The following is an 8,037-nucleotide window of genomic DNA, read 5'->3' on the forward strand; positions in this document are numbered from 1 at the left end:
TCAGTTCTTTTTGACTTTATGGACTGTTGCTCGCCAGGCTCCCCTGTCCATGGGATTCTCCAAGCAAGAACACTGAAGTGGATTGCCATGCCCTGCTCCAGGGCATCTTCCCTATCCAGGGATCAAACCTGCGTCTCCGGCATTGCAGGCATAGTCTTTACCCACTGAGCCACCTGGGAAGCCCAGCCTTAGCTTAACTCCCTCTAAAAATGGTTCTGCTTATTTTTCCTGATTCCTCTGTCTCTTTGGCCGTTTGTAATGAGTGCTCAGCAACACTGACCCTGCAACTGTTCTGTTTTCTCATAAAGCAGTTGGGTAATTTCACATTATTCTTTATTTTAAGGAGTTCTACATTAGTCCTAACCTACCTGTTTCTGTTCTCATATAAAAATATCAAGAAGGAAAATCTTAAGATCCCTTTGTCCATTTTTTTTCTCTCAAAACTAGGTTTTAATTACTTTCCAAATCTCTCCTCCAGCCTTCCTAAAGAAAGCTTAGGACTGTATCTCTGAATTATTAGACATTCTCACCCAGGGTATATTGGCAAAGTCGTTCTCTGGAAAATAAAGGGAGGAAGGAAGGAAGGCATATTAGGAGGAAGGGAGGAGGGAAGGAAGAAGGAGACAAAGAAAAGAAGTCCCTATGTGTAGAATTTTTTTTATTTCCATTGTGTAAATTCACCCACCATGATGGAATTTGAACTAAGAAGATGTCACTGGACCGGAAGTTGGGGGAAGAGATGCATGCCATCCACCCCCTCTTGCTGTAGGAATCAACTACACCTGCATACTCTGTCTTCTCGGGCAAAACAGAAGAAAGATTGAACTTAATGATTCCAGAGCTACACAACCCATATTTCAACACAATACTAGCTCTGTGACCTTGGGCAAGTTGCCTAACTCCCGGGAGGCTCGATGTCCTCATCTTTAAACTAGAGGTAATAAACATCTCTGTCTCATGGGGTTACTGTTGTAACAAGCAAAATTCTTAGAATAGTGCCTTGCATACCTTAGCATGTTACATTCGCGACCGAAAATCAAATGGTGTTATATAGGCTTACCGCCACTAGGTGGCAACCTCCTCATTTCCTCAGCACAAAGCCTTTCTGCAGAGTTATTTGCTACTCAATACGCAAGAAGTCTTTAATTCAATCATAGGAGAGAACTGACGTTTCCCCCCTTTCATCTCCCAGTTTAAGCTTCATATTTTACTTTGAAAATCCATTAGGAACCCAGTTAGTGATCCTTGAGTGCAGCCATCTGTAAAACTCCAGGCAGAAGTTATTTTCAATCTTATAAGAAATAAAACTAAAGTTACAGTAGTTCCTGTTCGAGAAGGGTCAGCCCCCGATACTTGCTTTCCTCGCCTCTCTCCTCTCGCTCAAAAGAAGACAAGATGGCTTCAAATGTGACTCCACTTATCACATCACTCGATTCCCTGAAACGCTCTCCCAGAAAGGAGACTGACCTAAATCACTTGAACAACAGTTCAGGTCTATAAATATTTACTGAGCTACTGTATGTGTGAGATACTATGGCAAGCAGTAACGATATAAGGTGAATAAGAACCATATAGAAAGGAACCTACCTATCACAAACTTACTAAATATTTGTAGAAATAAAATATTAATTTTTAATGAACCCAACAACTTACTTTAAAAACTTCCATAGAAGAATAAAAGCATCTATGGTGGCACTGGTGGTAAAGAATCCACCTGCCAGAGTAGGAGTCATAAGAGACACGGTTTCAGTCTCTGGGTTCCTGGGGGAGGAAATGGCAACCCACTCCAGTATTCTTGCCTGAAGAATCCCATGGACAGAGGAGCTTAGTGGGCTACAATCTATGGGGTCACAAAGAGTCAGACACGACCAAGTGTCTGAGCACTAGACAGTAAGGCATGCTTACCTCTCCCAGATATGAAGACATACTGCTAAGTTATAGGCGGACTAATAAAGCGTGAAAATGGACTCATTTATCCAATGGAACATAAGATATGATAAAATGTGAACCACCTGTAAGTGGGCAAAGGATAGATTATTCATTAAATGATACTGCGGATGAGGCTCACAGAAAATAAAGAAAGTAAAGTTGGCTTCCTTCCTCTTACTTTATACAAAGGTATCCAAATGGATAAAAGACCTAAATATGGAAGGTAAAATTACAAAATCATAGAAGAAAATATAGAAGAATTTTGTGACGAATGGGTGGGCCAAAAGCTCAAAAATTGGTTGGAGTTCCAGTCAATGAAAAGCACAGATGATTGTCAAGAAGATGTTCACAATATAACAGACCACTGGCTAGACTATACAAGGGAAACCAGGGCACACACACAGAGAGGCAGAGGAGACTCAGTGGATATCAGGAGAGGCCCTCACTCTCATTTACAACCAGAAAGGTCCAACAATAATATACTATTCTGCATTCATCAGAATGGCCCCAAATCACCAAATGTTGGCGAGGAAGTGGAGGAAGGAAAGCTTGGTGTTGCCAGCTGGAGTGTGAAGCTGTACCATCATCCTGGAGAGCAATCTATCAGGACTTGGTGAAATAAAAGATTCACATATGCTTTGGCTCAGAGTCGCACTCCTGGGGACGTTCCCAAGAGAAACTGTAGCACAGATTCAGGGGGACAGAGATGAGGATGTTCGTCACGGCATGGTTTCTGGAGGTAGGACTCTGAGTTTTCACTGTTGGGGGTGTGGTTTCAGTCCCTGGTTGGGGGAACTAAGATCCCTCGAGCTCTAACTTCTGGGGGAAAAAAAGGTCTCTTTAAAAACAATTCCCCAAATTGTGTATTGTCAAGTATGTGCACATTAACCTAAAAGTCTGAAAATACATTTCCTCACTGGTTTGTTTAGAGCATGTGGTGCTCTTTTGCAATTCTTAGCAAAGGAACAGAATAGACAAGGGTATTAAACCAGAAGGGAGTGAAGACTGTGCAGGCCTTTAAAATCAGGAGGAATAACCGGGTAGATGCAAACGGTCTTTTGAGCAATTGGGCAGTGAAAGTCGCTCAGTCATATCCTACTCTTTGTGACCTCATGGACATACAGTCCATGGAATTCTCCAGGCCAGAATACTGGAGTGGGTAGCCCTTCCCTTCTCCAGGGGATCTTCCCAACCCGGGGATCGAACCCAGGTCACCCACATTGCAGGCAGATTCTTTACCAGTTGAGCCACAAGGGAAGCCCAAGAAAACTGGAATGGGTAGCCTATATGTTCTCCAGCAGATCTTCCCGACCCAGAAGTTGAACCAGGGTCTCCTGCATTGCAGGCGGATTCTTTACAAACTGAGCTATCAGGGAAGCCCTGAGTGGCTGCCAGTCGGCAAACATATGCCACCATCGACTTGTGCACTGCTGGCTACCATAGGCTGCATTAAAAATAAAAATAAAAAATCCACCAGGCACACATGTTGAATCAGAAGCTAGAATGTTATTTTGTTTTAAGGAGGTGGTTCTGGGTCCAAGAAAGGGACTCGACCACTGGAGAGTTTAGAAATCCCAGTTGCAAAATACTCACTAGGTTTGTTCATTTTTCTCACAGAAGGAACACAAAGATAAAAATACTTGAGTGGCCTGAAATGTGCTCAGGGAATGACCTTGGAAGTAAAGAAGGAAAAGGACATCACAGACATTCTTTCAGGCACAGTTCCCACGGACAGAGCTGAATAACAAGTTCTCTAGCAGTGTTGAAACTGAAATCTGGTCAGGGAAAGGTGATCAGGTGCCCTCTTTGAGAATAATTTCCAACCCAGGATGCAGCCACCACAGTTTAGCGTCAAGTTCACAGAAGTCAGGAGCTAGAATGTTATTTTGTCCTAAGGAGCTGGTCCTGGATCTAAGAAAGGCATTCAACCACTGAAGGGTTTAGAAATCATAGCTCCAATTTCCACAGGTTCAATTCCCACCTCCACCACTTATAAGCTTCATGACCTTAAGCAAGTTTCTGAATCTCTCCATGCCTCAGTTTCCCCATCAATAAAACAGGGACCATGGTGGTAATAGTACCTACCTGAACAGCCATTTTAGAGGACAGTTTTGTCAGTTTCTCAAAGAGTTTAACATAAACTGATTGTTAGACCCAATTATTTCACTGCCACGTATCTACCCATGAGAAATAAAAGCTTTCTTATACTAAAACATGTAAATATTCCTGGCAGCATTGTTTGCAAAGGCCAACAACCGCAAGTATTCCAAATGCCCATAAAATGGTGAATGGATAAACAGCATGTGGTATATCCATGCAATGGGGTGATTCAATGCCCTCAGGAGACATCTAGTGGTTGTGTGACCTCAGAAAGTACCCCAGTTTTCAGACAGTTCCCACTTCTGCTCCCAGCCTCCAGGAGAAACCACTGCTCTGTTTTCTGCCTTCTCTGACAACTTCACATAAATGAAATCACAGGATATGGAGTCCTTTGCATGTGTTTTCTTTCACTGGGCCTATCTTTTGTGGAGTTGGAACATGCCTCTGGCATCTAGTGGGTAAAAGTCAGGGATGTTACTAAACAGCCTACAGCGTATGAGAAGCCCGCCCCCCCAGCCCCCCAGCCCCCACCCCTCAACCCCCCACATCCCCCCGACACACACACACACAGTAAGAATCGTCTGGTCCAAAATGTCAGTAGTGCTGAGGTTGAGAAATTCTGCACTACTGGGAAGTGTGAATCGATGAACCAACGAATCGTTCTCTAGACTTGAATTTAAGGATTGTCCTTTCAAATTCTGAGAAAAATCTCTAAAAGTATTTCCACACCTGCACAATTTGAAATTGGTCTCTCTAGCAATGATATTTTTAAAGAAGTCCCCGGGATGGGAGAAATATCACAATTATTACATCAGAGACCCTGTGATGCTCTGCACAGATTCCCTTTCAGACATGACCAACCCCCAGCTCATGGGGTGTTGCCAGCAGACAGTCAAGGTCAAGCCCTCTTCTGAGGGCAGCTCACATCCTATGACAGCTTTATTGCAGGGTTGGGGGGCAGCGGGCAGGAGATGGCAAGTAAAGAGCAGCTCTGAAGGACCATCCTAGCTTCAGAATTCCTTGGAGGTTGGCTGGGCCTTTGTTCAGACAGCATCACAGCACAGGGTCTTTCTCTCCTCCCCCTCTCGTCCCTTCCTTTCCAAAGGGGACAATCATAAAGTCTATCCCCAATGAAGTTCCTCCTTTCTAATCTCCAAGAGTCAACTTTCCAACTGTGACACCCAGAAACAATGACTCTGGCTTCTAAAATTTATTTTGAAACATGAAGAAAATTTAATATATATAAAAAAAAATCTAATCCAACAGTGACAGAAAAATTCCTGCATACTAACCTCTAGTGACAGAAAGCCATCACTGGTTATTTCAGGATAGAGGTGGGGGGAGGGGCAGGGAATTGCCAAGAGACATGAGGCATTCTGGGGGTGACAGGTGTATTCACTCTCAATGGTGATGGTTTCACAGGTACATACATATGTCAAAGCTCATCAAAGATTATACTTGAAATATGTGCAGTTTGGGGCTTCCCAGGTGGCACTAGTGGTAAAGAACCCACCTGCCAATACAGGAGATATAAGAGACTGGGGTTCGATCCCTGGGTCAGGAAGATCCCCTGGAGGAGGGCCTGGTAACCCACTCCAGTATTCTTGCCTGGAGAACCCCATGGACAGAGGAGCCTGGCGGGCTATAGCCCATAGGGTCTCAAAGAGTCAGACACAACTGAAGCGACTTAGCATGTACACACACATGTGCAATTTATCATATGTCAGTTATACCTCAATATAAAGCTGTTTTAGAAAGAAGGGGGGAAGAAAAAAATGATCAGAGCCTGAGAGGGACTCTGAAAAATTAAGAAAAGTATGTATAATCTCTACTACAGATATTTTCAGTTTTTCCACTGGTTTTTGCTTTTATCCATGTCCAAAATGTATGTATTTTATGAAGGTATGTGCAGGTTAAGTTGCTTCAGGCGTGTCCAGCTCTTTGCCACCTTATGCATTGTAGCCCACTAGGCTCCTCTGTCGGAGAAGGCAACGGCAAGCCACTCCAATACTCTTGCCTAGAAAATCCCATGGATGGAGGAGCCTGGTAGGCTGCAGTCCATGGGGTCGCTACAAGTCAGACGCGACTGAGAGACTTCACTTTCACTTTTCACTTTCACACAATGGAGAAGGCAATGGCAACCCACTCCAGTGTTCTTGCCTGGAGAATCCCAGGGACGGCAGAGCCTGGTGGGCTGCCATCTATGGGGTCGCACAGAGTCGGACAAGACTGAAGTGACTTAGCAGCAGCAGCAGCAGGCTCCTCTGTCCATGGGATTCTCCAGGCAAGAATACTGGAGTGGGTTGCCATTTCCTCCTCCAGGGATTTTACTTAAAAGTGATAATGACAGTATATATTAGCTGTTCTCAGCTACGATGTTGTCACACTGGTTTGTCCTGATGACCTGCAAGATGTTCCAACTAAATTTGTTATTAAATCATGTTGAAAATACCCAGTTTGCCAAGATCTACTTCTTTTAATATAGTACAGCATAGCCAAGATTAGAACCACAATAATGTCAACTTGAGTCTCTTGCATTTGGATGTGGTTTCTTATGTGTGGAAGGTAGCACACAGAATTTCACATCATCCTTGGCAAATCTTTAGGAAAATGTCGGGCACTGAGAACCAGTGATGTAAATACTCTGTTGTATCTTGGCAAATACAATGGCCTTCATAATTGACATTTTCCTTAAATCAAAATAAAATATACAAATGCTCACAAATCATATAAATAAATCTCCCCTCTTCTGCCAGTACAAGTTCCTAAAGGCAAATTCCTTCCTTTTTAAAATTTTTCTTCCTCACTCCATCGCTCTGTCCTTCTTTTCTGATTGTCTTCCTTTGTGGGTAGATAATATACTCACATGGATCAAAAATCAAAAAGTGTTAAACACTAGCTACAACAAAAACTACATCAGATACAACAAAAACTCTCTCCTTGCCCTGCTCCCAGGCACCTAGCTTCCCTCCTCAAAAGCAACTGGTTTTATCGGGGTTTTTTGTCAGTATCAATGAACATATATGTGTGTATGGTATATTCACAGACCTAGAGATTATTTAAACCCTTCAAAAAAAGATAAATTATTTGCTTGTTTTACACCTAGTTTTTCCCTTTTTAATATATAGTATATCTTCCAATATTAACATGCAAAGAATTTCCAAATTCTTTTATAGTTGAAAATATTATAAATATTGGTTTAATGAATTAGCCCCGTATGGATGAACATTTAGGTAGTTTTCCAATCTTTGTTACTATAAACAATGCTGTAACAAATAACCTCACAGCTCATTACATTGCATGTAAGTAAACATGTTTATAGTATAAATTCTTAAAAAGGGAATTACTAGGTCAAAGGGTGTGTGCATGTTTAAAACAGAAAGGTACTGCTAAACTGACTTACACTCCCACCACTTACATAAGACAATGGTTTTCCACAGATCCCTGCCAACACCCTGAGTCATAAACCTTTTTGATCACTGCCAACTTGATAGATGAAAACATAGCATAGTGTAATTTTAACTTGCAATTTTCATGTAGACATGCAGGTTTGTGTTTGAGAGCCATCTATTTGTCCATTTCTGTGAAAGCTCTGTTCATATGATTTGCCTGCTTTCCCATGAACTTCTTTTACTTTGTTGATTTTTTTTCAACTCTTTATACACTAGGATAACTAGCTTTTTGACTGCAAAACGAACCCAAATATTTTTCCCAGTCATTTTTTTGACTGGCTGGATTTTGCCAGATTTTTTTTTAATTTTATGTAATTGTATTATTAAGTGTTTTGTTTTTACCAGAGACGAGGATGAGACAGGCTGGGACCTGGAATCGTTTACTGAAGTGCTGCAATGCTTGCACTTAGATACACCTCTCCTGGAGCAAAAAATACAAAGAAACTACATGGGACTAAACATAAGTGCATGTATGCACAGGTCAAATTCTGGACAAAGGATACAAAGAGACCAAAAAAACCCAACTGCCACTTCTAAAGGGCCTGGAGCAAAAGCT

This window comes from Bos indicus, chromosome 4 (assembly GCF_029378745.1).
Source record: "Bos indicus isolate NIAB-ARS_2022 breed Sahiwal x Tharparkar chromosome 4, NIAB-ARS_B.indTharparkar_mat_pri_1.0, whole genome shotgun sequence".
NCBI classification, from domain to species: domain Eukaryota; kingdom Metazoa; phylum Chordata; class Mammalia; order Artiodactyla; family Bovidae; genus Bos; species Bos indicus.